Below are 20,320 nucleotides of genomic sequence, written 5' to 3' on the forward strand. Positions count from 1 at the left end.
GGACCCACAATCCTAAGGTCAGAAGTAGAGAAAGCCCTATACTGCATGAAAACAGGGAAGGCAAATGGAATAGATGGGGTGTCAACAGAAATGTTGCAAGCACTGGGTGAATTTGGTGTTGATGTGATAACGGACCTTATGAATGATATATACGAGTCAACGCACATCCCAGAAGACCTTCGCACTTCTATCTTCATACTGCTACCCAAGAAAGCGGGTGCAATTGAGTGTTCGGACTACAGAACAATCAGTCTTATGTGCCATCTACTGAAACTCCTCCTGACAATAATCCTGAAAAGAATCTCGTCAAAAGTAGATCGTGAGATTTCAGAACAGCAAACTGGATTACAGTGGCACCAGGGAGGCAATTTTTGACTTAAAAATCCTGTCAGAAAAATACTTAGAGGTCCAAAAAGACATATATGCCTGTTTTATCGACTACTCAAAGGCATTTGATTCTGTTAGTCATCAGAAACTTATCCAGGACCTTGTGGCAATAGGTGTAGAAGAGAATGATGTGGCTCTAATCGCTAATCTGTACTGGCAGCAAAAGGCTCAGATAAAAGTGCAGGCAGATACAACAGATGCAATTGAAATCAAGAAAGGAGTGCGCCAGGGATGTGTTATGTCTCCTTGCTTGTTTAATTTATACACAGAGTCTATTTTTCGGCAAGTAGAAACAGCACAAGGGTTGAAGGTTGGTGGCCACAACATCAACAACCTACGTTACGCTGACGATACTGTCCTGTTGGCGGAAAGTAAGGAAGACCTACAGAAGCTAATTTCAAAAGTGAACGAAGAGAGTAAAGAAAAGGGGCTGTTCATGAATGCGAAGAAGACAAAAACAATGGTGATAACAAAAAAGAGAGAGCCCATAGACATAGATATAGAAATAGAAGAGTGTCCAGTGGAACAAGTAAAGGAGTTCACGTACTTGGGGCAGTTGGTAACATCCGATGCAAAGTCTGACAAAGAGATCAGGAGACGAATAATGCTGGCCAAAAATGCGTTCATGAAACTAAAGCCAATCCTCAACAACACAAATATCTCCATCAGAACACGAATGAGATGCACCAAATGCTATGTGTGGTCCATTTTCTTTTATGGTTGTGAAACGTGGACACTAACCGCACAGACAGAACAATGTATTGAAGCTTTTGAGATGTGGACGTACAGGAGAATACTGAAAATACCTTGGACAGCAAGAAAAACAAACATCGAAGTCCTCGACCTAATGGGCCAAAAACAAAAAGAACTTCTTTTGACTGTGAAGCACAAAAAGCTGTCATATTTTGGACATATGCGAAGACATGATAGTCTCGAAAAAAGGATAATGGAGGGAAGAATTGAAGGAAAGAGGGGCAGAGGAAGACAAAGGAAATCCTGGACAGATGGCATCAAGGAAGCTACAGGACGGCGCATGGCAGACTGTAACGAGGCTGCAATGGACCGTGAAGGATGGAAGGCCATGACATCCGACCTCTGGAAAGAGATGGAACCCGGGTAAGGTAAGGTAAGGTAAGTATTCCATTAATTCTATGCGTTTACCTGAAATGCTCACAACATCCGCCAGTCGGCTATACGGTACCGATTACACAAAACTATGTTAACCTTGAGCACTTTTAGTCTGATCGATACAATTTAGTGAGAACTAATCATCATAAAAATGGGAGGCTAATTAAAAACAATACAAAGTGACGTCAATTTAGTTCCATCTATTCAAATGATGAAATGCGTTTAATTAAAATACTCACATAATCCGCCAGCCACCTTAACTAACACCAAGAAACAAAAATTTTGTCAACTTTATCGTTTATAAAAGGAACGAAATTGACGTCACTCAGCTTTCTGAGTTATTACTTTTATCCACCCATGGTTATGAGTAGTTCTCACTAAACATATTAGTCGAATCCCGCCTCGAATGGGTTTTCGTCCCAAACTGGCCGAGTCGGTCGTTACTTCACCAATGAGAGTAGGTAGTAGGACATTAAGCAGGCGCTAAGCTATTTAGACAAGGCTGCGTTAAGGCTAAGGCACGACCAAAGGCAAAAAACTGGTCAACTCCCAAATACACTTTTTTAAATTCCATCTTGGTCAGAAAAGAAAATGAGAGAAAAAAAAAAGAACTTAAAATTTCAAATTAAAAACGAGCTTTTATATTGTGTATTCACTATATGTGCACATAGCGCTTTACAAAGGGTCCGTGACCAACATCATCATCATCACCATCATCATCATCATCATCATCATCATCATCATCATCATCATCATCATCATCATCGCCTTTTTCACCCTGCCTGGGTCAGGGTACAGGCCACAGACAAACAGTTTCCATCCTTCTCTATCGTGAGATAACTTTTTTTTTTTTACCTCGTACCATGTCTTATCACTTCTCTGTATATCAGCTTTTTTGACCAACAGCAACAGCGTGTTAAGGCAAAGGCACGGCCAAAGGCAAGAACTGGTCAACTAACATAAACACTTTTTTTTCTCACTTCTTTTTCATCCCATCTTGAAAGCAATGTGGTCTTGTGGTATGACACTCGCTTTCGGATCGGAAGGTCCTGGGTTCGAGCCTCGCTCGGCGTATAGTCGAGTCCTTGGAAAAGGTTCTTTACTCAAATTCTGTCACCATACTCAGGTGTAAAATGGTCGTTAACAGCGTTGCCTCTGTTGTATAAAAAAATTGTAATATCGCCTAACAGGCGTCATTTGTCGTTCTACATGTTACGTGGTGCTGTTGGTCAGGGACCCTTTGTAAAGCACTTTGGGCACGTTTAGTGGATATTTCGCTATATAAAAGCTCAATTTGTTTTTTTTGTTTTGCCAGAAAAAACAAAAACATCTTAAATATCAAAATTAAAACTTGAGCTTTTATATTGTGCAATATCCACTAAATGTGCCCAAAGCGCTTTTTAAAGGGCATATATATATATATATATATATATATATATATATATATATATATATATATATATATATATATAGTATGCAGATGACGTCACTCAGGCCTTTGTTATTGTTTTTGCCATCCGCGTTTGTGAGTTGTTCTCACTAAACTGTATTAACCAGACTATAAAAGTTCATGGTTACACAGAGTTTGTGTGTTGGTCCGTTATACTTCCGGATGGCAATGTTGTGAACTCCTTGGCCAAGCGCATTCTATCTATATATAAAACTCCACGTATTTACAATTAATTTGTGGTCAGTAAATTCGCCCTTCAAGACATCATAGATTAAAATGATGCATCTTAAGAAGAAATATATAAAAAAACAAACAAAAAAAATAAAACCCCAAAAAACCTAGAAAATAAAACCCCAAAAAACCTATAAAATCCGGGACTTCACGAAAGTCTTCAAGGAAGTCCCTGGCTTGTAAGTTCTTGTCTATACGAAGCTAAATTTAATCGATCGAAATTTAATTCGAAGGACGAGTTTGTTTGTTTGTTTGTTTTGTTTGTTTTTTTCCCAAAGTTTTGAATACGTGTTTTCTCAAAGTACTTATTCAGTACCCACAGCAAACATTAAAATAAAAGCAGTGGGTTGTGGAGAGTGGAGAGCCTAGCCTAGACCCAGCAGGTTTTGCTTACGTAGTTAGTTGGTATGAGAGGTCAACCTCGACTGACCTTTGGTTCGCAGACGATACGATGTGTCTTCCCTCAATATCGACTGGCGAGCGAGTGTGTTTGTGTTGTAGCTACATAAGAATAAATATGCCATAATATTGATTTGGATGTCAACGTCTGTGACGAGGTGAACATGTCCTCGTTGATTTCAGGTATCGATGCTATGCGTTGAGGTAAAATCCTCACAACATCCGCCAGCCGGATGTAACGTAACAACACATGAAACTGTGTGTGACCTTGAACGTTTATAGTCCTTTTAATAAAGATAATATAAGTTGTAGAAGGAAAGAAATTGACGTCATTCAGCTCTTCGTTACTGTCTTTAGATTTAGCCAGCCGCTTTTATGAATGATACTCATTGCGTTCTATCAAGACTACATTATTATTATAAACGTTCAAGATGACACGACATAGTTTTATGTGTTAGTACGGCTGGCGGATGTTGTGAGTATTTTGGCTAAACGTACAGCATCGACAAAAAAAAAAGACCTAACTTCACTTACAACAGACAGCACACGTGAAATCAACGACGCCATGCGAACCATCGCTGTTATATAGCGCAATATTCATCAATGAAAGCCTTGTGAAAGACTACTTATTTACATTGACTAGACGACGAAATGGTTAACGCTCTAAGTATCGACCACTTTCAAGATTTTTACTGAAATGTCACACAAACACACAAATTAAATATTTATACTGAAAATAAGCACTAATAACGTGATATAAATATATATACTTTCCGCAATCGATCTCGTGTGACGTCGATGATTATTCCCCCTCTAATTTCTCATCCGGTCTATTATTTTATCATATTTGAACTTCAAATTCACAAAAATCTAGTGAAATTCTTGTGTCAATTGATGCTTAAAATAAAATTTACATTTCATCTTATCTCACGGATGAAAAATCTTAAAAAGTAGAAAAATCGACTTAACGAGTTTTGGAAAAAGAGTCTTCATATAATTTTGTTGAGCAAAATAAAAGCTTGGTGAAACAAATCTGAATAAAAAAACTGTTGTTTGTGTTATAACGAATGTGAAGATTTTCCTATAGATGGCAAGGGGAGGGTTGAGGTAAAGAACTGAATAAAAGTGTGTATGAAAGGTGCCAAACAAAGCAAGAAAGAAAAATACACACTTGTTCAGTTCTCTGTCTTACACCGGTGCCTGCTCCTTAATAGGGTTCAACAGTTGTTATGTCACTTCCTTCAGAATGACGCATAGTAACTGGTTCTGAACTATCAGAACAACGGCGGACGCCCTTATGAAATACTTCTCCGACGAGCATAAAAGTGAATCCAGAGGAGAAAAACATTATAAATCTTATCATGTTTTAACTTTTATACATTCTGATCACAGGGCATGTGAAAAAGTTCTAGCCAGCATGAAGAATAAAAAGTACCGATTTTTTTGTTTAGAACCAAGCTGCTGGTTGCTGGGCGGACGTGACATCAGACTATTAAATCCTAGTTCATAATTTGCTAGAAGGTTAAGGTACACACATCAACTACTTACCTATCAACAAATAGATATTCCTCCCTTGTTCGACTTCGGGAATAACCCACGTACTGGAATAATTTGTCGTATTATAATAATCCAGAAAAAGTCTGAGACATATAGTGTGTAGCCAGCCAGCCGTGTTAGGATTCTGTGAAAGAAAAAGAACAAATACACACAAATCACAATGAGACCAAGAAAATGCAATACACACCTAGTAGAAGGGAACATAACCACGCCCCTCGGACAGTAGTCCGAATGTAAACACAATACAATAAAAACAAAAACAAAACAAAAATATTTTTAAAAAAAAACAGAAAAAAAATAATTAAAACATCAAAAACAGTGAAACGTCTCATTCATCTTTAGTATTTCATTCTGTTGATAAAGGGGAAACCCGATACGTCCACATTATCTGTTTTCGTTGATTTAAATTGAAGCTTCTATTTCATTTCCAAATGTTATTTATTTCTTCGAGCTTCGAGCAGCAACATTTTAATCATCATTTTCCAAAACTTGAGCTTTTATGTAGCGCAATATCCATTAAACGTACTCAAAGCGCTTTACAAAAGGTTCCTGACCAACAGCAACACATAACACAGTATAGAACGAGACATGACGCCTGTTTATGCGATATTGCAATTTTTTTCTCCAACAGAGACAACGCTGTCAACGGCCAAGTACTCATTTTACACCTGAATACGGTGAGATAATCGTGAGTAAAGAGCCTTTCCCCGAAGACCCAAGTATGCGCCGAGCGAGGCTCAAACCCAGGACCTTCCGATCTAATAGATAGACTGAAGTTGACGTCATTCGGGTCTTTGTTATTGTTTTTCCTTTTTTTTTTCTTTTGCCATCCGCGTTTATGAGTAATTCTCACTAAACTGTATTATCCAAACTATAAACGTTTAAAGTCACACATAGTTTTGTATGTTGGTCCATTATACTTCCGGATGGCAATGTTGTGAGCTTCTTAGTCAAGCGCATATTTTCTATAGCCGCACAGAGTATACTTGTAGTAGGGTGACCGGTAGAATAACATACATTGTTGTGGTAGGCAAGGGGTTTGTGATATAGACCTGCCAACGTAAAAATGAAAAAAAATCGTTGTTTTTAGACGATAAAAATTGTAGTCGCTACAGTTAACTATTATAGATCAAAAATGACTTCCACATGGAATAAATAACACTTCAAAATCCTTAAAATTGTGTTGTCTGGCAGCAACTTTCTTTTTCAATGAGTTTTAATGACTTTGAGATGCTCATGAATTTCTGAAATAGGATCCAATATTTCGTAATTCTACGAATTGTTCGTAGTAGTCGACAGGTCTGGAGTGATAGTGTGTAGATGGAAATCTGACCGGGAGCAAAGGGGGGAAATGGGGGGGGGGGGGGGGGAGGTTGAGGTCAGTGGCCGATTAACATAATTAGATGTTTTGACCAGGAGTTAGGTTACTCGCAGATAATAATTATTATATTAAAGAGAGCAAGCAAGTAGATATGGAGGCAGATAGGTAGATAGGTGAATAGGTATGTAGGTTTGTTTTGTTTTCAAGGGTTTTACAGTGCTTGAAACACATTAAGGTCATATCGGCGCCAGTAAAAAGGAGAACAATACTAAAACGTTCTAGAATTACAATTAAAGCACTCAAGAAAAAGTAAGACAAAGTCGAAATTGGTTCAAAAGGGAACCGATGTAGATTCCAAGAGCACAATATCAAATTACTTAGTTTGAGATCACCTAAAAGTCTCACCCATACACAAGATACAATTCCAGTAGGTACTCATTTTATATATGAGTGCGAAAAAAGAATGCCGCGAGTAAATTATAATCCTTCTCCAAGGACTCAACATTTCCCCGCCCAAGGCGGGATTCGAACCCCAGAGACCACAACTACAACCACCATTACATCATCATCCCTACCACCACCACTACAACCACCACATCACCATCCCTGCAACTACTATTACAACCACCACAACGCCACCCCTATCACCACCAATGCTACTGCAACCAGTGTTGTAAGCGCCGTAAAACCCCTTCAAACAAACTCCCTCTCTCTCTCTCCATACACACACACACACATACACACACATACACACACACACACACACACACAAACACAATTAATTGCGGTCACTGGATTAATTTTCATGTTCACCTTCCTGCACTTTAGCTGCACTTTAGCTCATCACAAATACTTTGACCTCATTTGTCACCCATATTGAGAGGGAGTAGTGATTTCTCATGCTCATTTAGAGCCTCAGATAACCTTGTGAAACATGTGTATAGCGTGTCTCCTTTGTTTGCCCACACTTCACACCACAATGATTGCACGTGAGATTGTGAATGAAAGAGAATTCTGAATAGGTTGGCCGAAAATGATCTGGGCTGGTAAAAGATTGCAGTCTGGTTCAGGGGTGTTGTGTAATTGAAGGAGTACTCTGAGGAACTTATCATTATCAAGACAACCACTAGGGCCGATATTCGTAACAGCGCCAACCCACTCTGCTGGTCATATTTTAGATTGGGTAATTGTGGAAAATTCAGAGTCCCAAATAACCAACGCCATCATCGATTACCTCCCCCTTTCGGACCACTCCCTCATCTCTTTCAATCTCGACGTTTCAAAATCATGCCAAGAAAACACCACCACATCAACAAGAAACATCAAAGGGATTAATTTGGACAATTTCAGAGGCGATTTAGAAACAATACTTACTCAAAATTCAATTATTTCTCCAGACCAGTAAACTTTTTTTAGGACAAAATCCATAAAATTCGTTCAACATGAACCATCTTTAGATGCAAATACATTCTGTGGTACCCCTTTAGACAAGTTTCATCCAGTTTCATAAAAGAGTTGATAAAAAAGCCCCCATTAAATCCTGCGACCTTGATCCCTACCAGCACAGCTTTCGGCCAACTCAATCGATACATTATTACCATCCGTTACATCAATAATAAATACATCCATAATGACTGGCGAAGTTCCATCGTGCTTTAAAAGTGCCCTCGTCAAACCACTTTTGAAGAAACCATCACTGGACCACAATATATTAAACGATTATCGTCCTGTATCAAATTTACTTTTTTTCTGTCAAAACTTTTGGAGAAGGTAGTACTGACATAATTATAATCTCATCTTAAGAACAACAGTTTGGAACAACCCTTTCAGTCAGCCTACAAACAGCAACACAGTACTGAAACGGCGCTTCTTGAAATCTCTAATGACATGTTATGTAATGCCGATGCTAACAATAACAATGTATTATGCCTTTTAGATCTTTCAGCTGCTTTTGACACCATTGTCCATGACATTCTTTTTGTTAAGTAGACTACGTTCGGCGCAAAAGGAATTGCCCTTAAACGGTTTACATCATATAGGCAGACTGTCATGGTGAATGGTGCTCAGTCAGAGCAAGTTTTACTAAACTTTGGAGTGCCTTAAGGATCTGTTCTTGGCCCTGTCCTTTTTACAGAATATATGCAACCCCTTTCTAGTGTGATTCAATCTGAGTTATTTTAATGCATATGATACTCAAATTTATGATTCAGTACCCCTAAGTAATTTACAATTCTTAATACAACGAATTTCGAGCTGTATTAATGAGATTAAATCTTGGATGTACCATAACAAATTAAAATTAAATTATAGTAAAACTGAGATTTTAATGTGTGGAAGGCCGAGTATCCTTGAAGAAGCAAATAAATCACCTATTACTCTTGGAAATAGTACAATAGAATTCTTAAATAAAGCAAAAAAAAAAAAAAACCTTGGCGTCATCATTGATAAAGATCTTTCCATGACAAGCAACATGAATAACACCATGCAATTTATGTACATTGATATGAAAAAAAAAGCAAAATTCGTCATTTAATACCGAAGCATATAGCAGAACTTTTGATTAATTCCCTTGTTTTATCCCAATTGAAATATGTTAACTCCATTTGGGTGAATCTAGCTAAAGACAAAATGAGTAAACTTCAAGTTGCTCAAAATAACAGTCACATCATTGTACGCAATAACCGAAAATACCCGTCAGCAACTCTCCTTCTCCGTGAGTTACATTGGCTTATTGTGGAAAAAAGAGTTTCCTGTAAGATTTGTACTGTTGTCTACAAATCCTTGAGCACCAACAGTCCCTCCTATATTAAAGGCCTTCTAATCATAAATGTCCCGAAAAGAAACTTGAGGTCAAGCAAAAACCAATTAATCTTTGTCAAACCTTATACATTGCGTGAAATAAGTGAACAATCTTTTCAATTTTCGGTCCCCCATTTTTAGAACTCTCTCCCATCCACACATGAGATGCTTGGATTCGTTGACAACTTTCAAATCTTTTATCTTTTTACACCAAAAGTTGCAATACCATTATCATATTTTGTTGTTGATAAATTGAATCCGTATCACTTTTTCCATCAACACTTGTTTTCCGTAATATGGTTTGTTTCATATCACTGTAAAGTGCTTAGAGCCTGTGACAACGGGGTAAAGCGCTCTACAAATGTCATTTATTATTATTATTTATTATTATTATTATTATTATTATTATTATTATTATTATTATTATTATTATTATTATTATTATTATTATTATTATTATTATTATTATAATTATTATTATAATTATTATAATAATAATAATAATAATAATAATAATAATAATAATAATAATAATAATAATAATAATAATAATAATAATAATAAAATAATAATAATAATAATAATAATAATTATTATTATTATTATTTAAACAACAATTTATCCTCACAAGGACTAGATGGATGGCACCTCAAAGTCCTTTAAAATATGTAATCTGAAATCAATTTTCATTTTCAATAAGTTTTTATGACTTAGAAATGTTTATGAAGTTCTGAAATCGAGGTACGAATTTTTCGTAGTACTAGGCAGGTCCGTTTGCAAGTTTAAGAGTGAAGATAGTAAATTTAGGTAAAATCAAATGAGTTGTTGGTCAGAGGGACCCTTTGTAAAGCGCTTTGAACACGTTTAGTGGATATTGCGCCATGTAAAAGTTCATTTAAAAAAAAAAAAATTTCAAAATCACTTTCTTCACATACATATGCCGAAATCTTTTGTTTTTTAAAAAGAAAAAAACCCACAACTAAATCAAAGGATTTTTTTTTTAATGACAATGAATAAATAATCAAAACAAACAAATGCCAAAACCAATTATTTCATGTCAAACAACTTTTAAAATGATTTTTTTTTTAAAAGCTAAGTTATTGGAGTCTGGCATCAAAAACGCCACACTGGCAACCCCGATCCAGCCTCCAATTAGTGGGACAGGACTATGACATACATACATACATACATACATAGTCTATAGAACGTCATCAATAAATTAAACTCGGAATCTAGATTTTCCACCCAGGCACCAATACACCACACACACACACACACACACACACACTGTAACGAAATGCTTCCGTGTAGGCGTCAGTTTACGACAGGATGTACGTCGTCGTAGTATTAGTTGTTGTTGTTATTGTAATCCCTCCGGAACAACCCTTCTTTTGTTGATACAGGTCTTATCAGATCATGCACCTATGGCCCGGAAGTTTGAATTAAACTACGTAGTGTGGGTGTTATGTGAGAAAGGCATCAATCTTGTTTTCTCCGTAAACTTATAAGCAAAGTAGGATCCCTGTATTCTACGGGAGTGACTTTGTTATGGTATGGCTTGATTGATATCTCGTAACTATGGGGCTGACGAATTTATTTATCCTTGATATGAGGATGTCCGGTATCAGGATGGGTTGTTGTTGTCCATGATTATGGAATCTGGGGGAGTTTTAAGGAATTTCAGATGTTTACGGATATGACTAACATCCGTTTGTGTGGGTAGAATTTTGCTTCGTTTGCTTGATTTTTGCCTATAAATGCCAGAGTTTTGAGCAGTTTCTTCAGACCACTCAGCGGAGTCTTTTAGGCTCATTGTCTCAAAAGAGACCAGACAGCGGAGTCTTTTAGGCTCATAGTCTCTAAGCGATAACCACAGCGGAGTCTTTTAGGCTCATTTGTTTAACTCTTGTGTAGAGTTGGATTAAAGTCTTGTGTAGACTTTGTAGTGCTCAAAGTTCGAGCTGAAACACGTTTTGTGTTAACTCTTGTGTAGAGTGTGATTTAAGTCTTGTGTAGACTTTGTGGTGCTCAAAGTTTGAGCTGAATCAAGTTGTGTTATAACTCTTGTATAGAGTTTGATTAAAGTCTTGTGTAGACTTAATTTGTGATTTCAATAATCTGTTCGGCTCTGGTGAGATTTTGAATAATATGTTGTGATTACAATTATGATTGTGTTTTGATATCAATATCATAATATCACTTTAAATTTTGATTCTCAATTAATTAATCAGATAATGAAATTAATTGTGTAATATATTCTTGTTGTAAAGAAAATAAGCTTTTCTTGCTATAAAGCATTATTATTTCATATCTACAAAGTAAAGCAATATTAATCAACATTAATAAATTGATTTGTTAAAGTAAAATAATATTTACTCATTTAAAGTAAACATATTGAGTGAGTTCGAATATAGATAGAGTTATATTCGTATGATTATCATATTATAACAAAATCATTTTCTTTCTTTAAAGTGAATGAGCCGTTGGAGGCTGGGCTTTAACAAGCCAACTTTAGGCTATACGCTCATAGCTTGACACTAATAGAAACTGAACATTTGCCTGTTTTATAAGTTACCTGTGAAGAACCATTTGCTTATTTTAATATCAGAACATTGAGAAACAATTGATCTGTTTATGAATACTGTGAAATCAGAACAATTTCAAGAAGAGACAAATTAACAATATTAGAACAACCTTACAGTTTTTGTTGAATATCAAGGACACTCTTTTGGCTTTCTTCTACACGTCTGGATTGTGTTTAGTTAGTTAGTTAATTATTAGTTGCCTGTATGACTGTGATGGTTGCAACCTATCTGTGAGATTGTCTGATGTGGTAGCGGTTTGGTAAAGTATTGATAATTAATTGATTTAATTATATATTTTCATATCGCTTTCATATCATATTCATCATCACACCATCTCCATCAATTTGTCATCCATCCATTTGATTTCATACTTATGACATCTATCATTTCATCTTCATATCTCATAATATCTTTGTTATATTGTAATAAAATATATCTTCATTTAGCTTCAAAACCTTTATCAACGTATTGTGTTTGGTTATTGATCGGTGTCGTAGCTTGAATATAGCACACATAAACAAGGTTGCAAACTGCGCTACATAAGCATACGGTTTACGTGCGCACTTTGTGACACACACACAGATAGACAAATCCACAAAACCCACACCCATCAAGGTCACGTCACGGCGCGAAAGAGAAACCTTTGAAGTAAAACCATTAAAATAAAAGTGGCCATTTATAAAATAGTTTATTTATTTGTCTTTTTAATACACGGGGAATATGAAGAGTAAATAAGCTCAAAATAGAAGTGACAGAAAAGTAAATAACAAAGGGGCAGTTTATACAGTGCGGAACGATTAGTGAGGGAAAGAGAAGACTAATTTACGTGGGTGGAAAGGTAAAGGGATCGAGGGGTGGGGGTGGGGTGGAGGAGATAAAGATGGGGGAGAGAGAGAGAGAGAGAGAGAGAGAGAGAGAGAGAGAGAGAGAGAGAGAGGAGAGAGAGAGAGAGGAGATGGGCATTTGGCGTACGGAATAATCACGTCATTTCCGTCATTACTATTTGAACTGTTAATGTACAGCTGATCTGGACATTAAAATACATACTATGGTTTATTATTATCATCATCGTCATCATCAAAATTAATGGAATATCGCCACGAATAAAATTAAAATTACGTCAACAAAAATGGAGACACAAAAGTGGTCCTTCAGAACAACGGATCTTCTGATCTCAAAGTGATGACATTTTATTTTCTAGCCTCAATAAATGCTGGTCGTCAATAAAGATCATTCAACCTGGCTTTTTTTTTATGCCCCGTAATCATAAGAATCTGCCTTTACACTCTGATACGAAAATAGTTATGCCGCCTGATCTAATAATGTGTAACCTATCATTGTAAGTCCTCCGAAGGACTGGTTACATACACACTGTCAAGGATTCTGGAACCGGAAAAGAGGAAGGTATGACGTCAAATATGCTCTGCCCTACTGAAGGTGCGATCTTTCTTTCTTGAAGCACCAGGTTTGAAAGTTATTGATCGTGCAAGGTAATGTAGAAGGTCAAAGAAGAAGAAGATAGAGGAAGACAAAAGGAAAATGTGGATGGTTAACATCAAAGAATGGACAGGAATGACGCTGTATGAGCTGACAGAGAAAGCCAATGACCCAGATATTGTGTGGCTGGATAACATCAAAGAATGGACAGGAATGACGCTGTATGAGCTGACAGAGAAAGCCAATGACCCAGATAATGGGTGGCTGGATAACATCAAAGAATGGACAGGATTGACGCTGTATGAGCTGACAGAGAAAGCCAATGACCCAGATAATGGGTGGCTGGATAACATCAAAGAATGGACAGGAATGACGCTGTATGAGCTGACAGAGAAAGTCAATGACCCAGATATTGTGTGTTTGGATAACATCAAAGAATGGACAGGATTGACGCTGTATGAGCTGACAGAGAAAGCCAATGACCCAGATAATGGGTGGCTGGATAACATCAAAGAATGGACAGGATTGGCGCTGTATGAGCTGACAGAGAAAGCTAATAACCTAGATAATGGGTGGCTGGATAACATCAAAGAATGGACAGGATTAACGCTGTATGAGCTGACAGAGAAAGCCAATGACCCAAGTATCGTGTGGTTGGATAACACCAAAGAATGGACAGGAATGACGCTGTATGAGCTGACAGAGAAAGCCAATGACCCAGATATTGTGTGGTTGGATAACACCAAAGAATGGACAGGAATGACGCTGTATGAGCTGACAGAGAAAGCCAATGACCCAGATAGTGTGTGGCACTGTGTTGTGAAGGCTGCATTTCGCGAGTCCCCCCGACGATCATCCGGTCCTGGGAATGAATGAATGAGTGAGTGAGTGAGTGAGAGATATAGCAAGCGTCAGTTTATTCGATCAATATGTGAAGGCCGAGTTTTCTGGCTATATATATTTTTTTAATGTGTTGTTTTTTCCACTTATCAAATTACAGTTGAGAAAAATAGGGTAACAATATCGTGAATGGCTTCCAAAGAAATCCCTAAAGTGTCGCAACAACGGTTTGATAAATGTTTTAAAATGGAATTGTCTGCTACGTAGGAAACGGGATGGACAGACCATAGAGAATACAGGACACACACACACACACACACACACACACACACAGACCAATAGAAAGTCAGATGGACAGACACAGAGAGAGAGAGAGAGAGAGAGAGAGAGAGAGACAGACAGTCAGACGGACAGATAGACAGAGAGAGAGAGAGAGAGAGAGAGAGAGAGAGAGAGAGAGAGAGAGAGAGAGAGAGCCATACAGACAGACAGAAAGAGACGGACAGACAGCGAGACAGAGAGATAGACAGACACAGAGACAGCTAGCCAGCAATACAGACAGAGAGAGAGAGAGAGAGAGAGAGAGAGAGAGATAGAGAGAGAGAGAGAGAGAGAGACGAACAGACAGAGAGAGACAGAGCGATAGACAGACAGATGGACAGCTAGCCAGCCATACAGACAGACAGCTAACCAGCCATACAGACAGACAAACAGAGAAGGGTGTGATTCATCATAAATTTTTTAAAAAACATATACTACAGTAATAATATAAAGATATGAAGTGAGTAGAAAAGTGCCAGAAGACAATAGAGAATAAAATTTTTTTTCGCGGCGGTGGTGGGGTTTGAACCTGCGACCTTATTGGTACGACAACTCCGCCTGGCAGGTGAGAGCGTGGCTCTACCGTGTGAGCTATCCACGAACACAAAAATATTCGTTTCAAACCCAAAGTCATTTCTAGATCCCTCTCTCACCCACTTCTTGAGATCGCCGATTCGTTCGCCACCATCGCGAAGTAATTTTGACCAGCAGTTAAGCTTAATAGCCAATATTCTCATCACAAACATATAACATAGAAACGATTGAGACATTGAGTATGCTCCGGTGTATGGGGTGAATTTTTAATTCAGAAAAGTGAGTGGAGCAGGCACTTATGTTGGTAACAACAAGATATGAAGTGAGTAGAAAAGTGCCAGAAGACAATAGAGAATAAAAAATTTTTTCGCGGCGGTGGTGGGGTTTGAACCTGCGACCTTATTGGTACGACAACTCCGCCTGGCAGGTGAGAGCGTGGCTCTACCGTGTGAGCTATCCACGAACACAAAAATATTCGTTTCAAACCCAAAGTCATTTCTAGATCCCTCTCTCACCCACTTCTTGAGATCGCCGATTCGTTCGCCACCATCGCGAAGTAATTTTGACCAGCAGTTAAGCTTAATAGCCAATATTCTCATCACAAACATATAACATAGAAACGATTGAGACATTAAGTATGCTCCGGTGTATGGGGTGAATTTTTAATTCAGAAAAGTGAGTGGAGCAGGCACTTATGTTGGTAACAACAAGATATGAAGTGAGTAGAAAAGTGCCAGAAGACAATAGAGAATAAAAAAAATTTTCGCGGCGGTGGTGGGGTTTGAACCTGCGACCTTATTGGTACGACAACTCCGCCTGGCAGGTGAGAGCGTGGCTCTACCGTGTGAGCTATCCACGAACACAAAAATATTCGTTTCAAACCCAAAGTCATTTCTAGATCCCTCTCTCACCCACTTCTTGAGATCGCCGATTCGTTCGCCACCATCGCGAAGTAATTTTGACCAGCAGTTAAGCTTAATAGCCAATATTCTCATCACAAACATATAACATAGAAACGATTGAGACATTGAGTATGCTCCGGTGTATGGGGTGAATTTTTAATTCAGAAAAGTGAGTGGAGCAGGCACTTATGTTGGTAACAACAAGATATGAAGTGAGTAGAAAAGTGCCAGAAGACAATAGAGAATAAAAATTTTTTTACAGTAATAATATACTTGCAGGGGTTCTGTCGTACCGCAGACCACGTCTGACAAACAAGCGGTTAATGGAAGGAGGAAGAGAAGAAAAATAAACATTAAAGAAAACATGCAAAAGGTGTCGCAATAAATTTGGACCAAAGTTTAGAAGATCTGAGAGAGAGATTACTTTCAGAAAAATCCTCTTGCTGGCACCAGAGTAAACAGGGGAGACACTTTATTTCAAAAAATCAATATTTTCCTTTGTTAAAAATTAGGAACAAAAGACTTTTATTTTATGGTAGAGAAAGAATGAATGAAGAATGAACGAAATAACATTGATATGTCTAAATGAATGTAGCGCATTTCTCGCGGGTCGACCTTGCTCTTGGGGCTTCAAATTTATGAAGTACACTGTCCAAGCAGGTCATGAGGAAAGACATTTCCGTTTCGTACAGGACAAGTTTGCGGAGAGGCATCCTTTTTAAAAATTTTAATATATTCTGGTTCTAGGAAGAGAGGAGTGAGAGAAGAAGAAGAACAAACAACAACAAAAACTGAGCATTCATCGCAATATTCATTAAACGCGAACAAAGGCCTGGAAGAAGAAGAAAAAGAAGAAGAAGAAGAAAAAACAAAGAAAGAAAGAAAGAAAGAAAGAAAGAAAGAAAGAAAGAAAGAAAGAAAGAAAGAAAGAAAGAAAGAAAGAAAGAAAGAAAGAAAGAAAGAAAGAAAAAAAAAAAAAGAAAAAGAAAAAAAAAGAGAGAAACCATGGAGGTCACGCGTTGGGATCAAGTTCTACATTTCAAAACCAAGAGTCCAAGAATGGCTGTGTCATGTAATACTATTATACCCTTCAAATTATGAACCTTATTCATGTTAGTTCTTATCAGTAACCCCCCCCCCCCCAAAAAAAAATAAAAAAAAATAAATAAATAAAATAAATAAATAAATAAAAAATAATAAAATAAAATAAAACAAATAAAAAAAGAAAAAAAGAAAAAAAAGAAAGATAAATAAATTCAAAAAAATAAAAGAAAAAAAAATAAAACACACACACACACACACACACACACACACACACACAAACGCAACTCATTTATACCAGTTCCTTTTGCGAGTAAGGCTAGGGTTATACCAACTCAACCATCGGAAAAGACACAAACCCCATGGTGAATCCGTGGAATCGCAGAAAACATAAATATTCATAATGATTTCTTATATCTTTATCTTATCCAATACGAAAGCGATAAACCACAAGTTCTCTGCCGTAGTCGGGGATAAAAACATTGTATTCAAAAATGTGGCCAGAAAACTCGTCTATGATGGCATAAATTGTTACTCGGAATCACAACTGACGCACTCTTTAAAGGAAAAAAAATAATAAAATAAATAACCCAGTTTATTAAAAATTTTGGATAGAAAATCCGTCCTTCAATAATTATCGATCGATAACAATAACCCTCGTCTTGGGAAAATCTCTCAAGCCTGGGACTTCGCGAGAGTTTAAAAAAAAATTATTTTGTTTTTGCTGAGATGATGCTCAGTTCCATCGATCGATACTTTATTGGAAGGACGAGTTTTCTGGCCAAAATTTTAAAATATATGTTTTACCAGAATCGAGAGAACTTTGGTCATTGTGAAATTGAATTCAATTCACGGTCGAGACAACTTCAAAAAATGGTTTGAAATTCGATCAAATGTCGCCTGCGCATGTGCAAGCTGAGTGTGGGAGGCGAAAGGAGAGGGGGGGGGGGGGGCGGAGGGAAAGAGAGAGAGATTGACAATCATGCACAACAAAAATGGCTATTCCTGTCTATTCATTTTGATAAAAGATTCGGATAGATTGTACTGGTGTGTTTATATTTATTTGAATAATTATCTAATCATTTATATTGATAAAAGACTTTTTTTAAAAATAAAATTATTTTTATATTTATCTAATTATTTATACATATTTATTTACTGATTCAATTTGATTTTCGTTATTTTTTGTTTGATAAATCTATTTATTCATTTCAGTATTTCTTTAATTTCAATGCTGTTATTTTGCTTCTGTTTATTAAAAATTTTCTTTTTATTTTAATTTTATCATATCTTTTAATCAGTTATTGTTTATATTGCAATTTTATCAAATAAAGGTAAATATACGCAGAGATACATTATATTCTTACTTCACAGCGATTTTCCAGCATGAGCGAAAAAGAAAGTAATCATCTTAAGATTTTGATAGAGATGAGAAACCAAACATCAACCACATAGACACCGTTGGGATTATTAATCTGCTACAAGCTTTTCGCCACCTCATGTCAACAGACAATGTTGAGATTATTAAGCTGCGACAAGCTTTTCGCCACGGCATGTCAACAATTTTTAGATTATTAAGCTGCGAAAAGCTACAAGATTTTCGCCACCGCATGTCGACAGACAATTTTTTTGTTTTTTGTTTTTAAGGGTTTTACGGCGCTAGCAACACATTAAGGTCATATCAGAGCCAGTAAAAAGGAAGAAAATGGGAAAGTAACAAGTTCTAGGATTACAATTAAAGCACCCTAGAAAAGGGAAGACAAAGGGGAATTGGTTCAAATAGGAAAGATGTAGATTCCAAGAGCACACCATCAAAATACATAGTTTGAGATCACCTAAAAGTCTCATCCAGACACAAGTACAGGTCCCCACTAAGAGGAATACACTCAAATGTTTATAAATGATATATAATATACAAAACATAATACAGTGCATAACAGAGAGATGATTTACAAGGAAAAAAATATCATCTCCCAAAACTAACCATACATTTGAATGTTTCCCTCTCAGCCAGGGTATCCGGCCAGGGTCAGGACAAAACCAAGTAATCTCATTCTAAGACAAGACAGAAAGCATGTTGGAAAACAGATATAGGGGGATAGAAGACACAGTAAGTACCTCCCTGCCCACTATGGGAGGTAGGAACCCCACCCAGACAGACAAATTTGAGGTCAATAAGCTGCGACAAGCTTTTCGCCACGACATGTCAACACACAATGTTGAGGTTATTAAGCTGCAACAAGCTTTTCGCCACCGCATGTCAACAATTTTGAGATTATTAAGCTCCGACAAGCTACAAGATTTTTGCCACCGCATGTCGACAGACAAATTTGAGGTCAATAAGTTGCGACAAGCTTTTCGCCACCGCATGTCAACACACAACGTTGAGATTATTAAGCTGCGACAAGCTACACGATTTTCGCCACCGCTTGTCAACAGACAATGTTGAGATAATTAAGCTGTGACAATCTTTTCGTCACCGCATGTCAACAGACGACTTTGAGGTCATTAAGCTGTACAAGCTTTTCGGGATCTTATGTTCTCATGGACAATTTCAAGATTAATTAAGCTGCCGCAAGCTTTTCGCTACTTTATGTCCACGCAAACAACATTGGGATTATTAAACATTCACATACAAGCTTTTTCGTGATCTGAAGTTTGTTTGTTTTTGTTTTTAAGGGTTTTGCGGCGCTTGCAACACATTAAGGTCATATCAGCGCCAGTAAAAAGGAAGAAAATGGGATAATAAAAAGTTCTAGAATTACCATTAAAACACCCAAGACAAAGTAAGACAAAGGGGAATTTGTTTAAATTGGAAACAGATGTAGATTCCAGGAGCACACTATCAGTGTACTTAGTTTGAGATCACCTAAAAGTCTCATCTAGACACAAGCACAGGTCCCTACTAAGAGGAATACACTCAAATGTTTACAAATCATATATAATATGTAAACAAAACATAATACAGTTTATAACAGACAGAAGATTTACAAGGGACAAAATATCAACTTCCAAAACCATCTATAAATTTGACTATTTCCCTCTCAGAAAGGGCATCCGGCCAGCGCCAAGACGAAACCAAGTAATTTGATTCCAAGACAAAGACATAAAGCGAGTTGGAAAGCAGCTATACGGGGATAGAAAACAAAGTAATTAATAGTAATATATATATATATATATATATATATATATATATATATATATATATATATATATATATATATATATATATAAATTATAAAAACAAAAACCATGAAATAATAGTGCTCAACTTTAAGATAAAAAGAACTATTTATAAACAATTGAAAGATAATTAAGATTGTTTGACTTCTACAACGTTGTTATCGAGCGTTGCTCTCATCAGGAAGTGGAAGTGAAAGTAGATTGT

General features: G+C 36.9%; 1 protein-coding gene across 7 annotated transcripts in view; it reads right to left on the minus strand.

Annotated features, from left to right (window-relative positions):
* The window catches only part of LOC144975081 (uncharacterized), a 259,024-nt gene that overhangs the window by 208,472 nt on the left and 30,232 nt on the right, over positions 1 to 20,320 (minus strand). For 4 of the 7 annotated variants that reach the window (XM_078918783.1, XM_078918782.1, XM_078918781.1 and 1 more), the window contains one exon: positions 5,144 to 5,276. The exons of the other annotated variants lie outside the window; for them this stretch is intronic. The gene's annotated coding sequence lies outside the window, so the exon portion shown is untranslated. The remainder of the gene's footprint in view (positions 1 to 5,143; positions 5,277 to 20,320) is intronic. 7 annotated transcript variants of the gene reach the window in all.

Source organism: Berghia stephanieae, chromosome 6 (assembly GCF_034508935.2).
Source record: "Berghia stephanieae isolate SIO BIC M18660-M18661 chromosome 6, UCSD_Bste_1.3, whole genome shotgun sequence".
Lineage (NCBI taxonomy): Eukaryota > Metazoa > Mollusca > Gastropoda > Nudibranchia > Aeolidiidae > Berghia > Berghia stephanieae.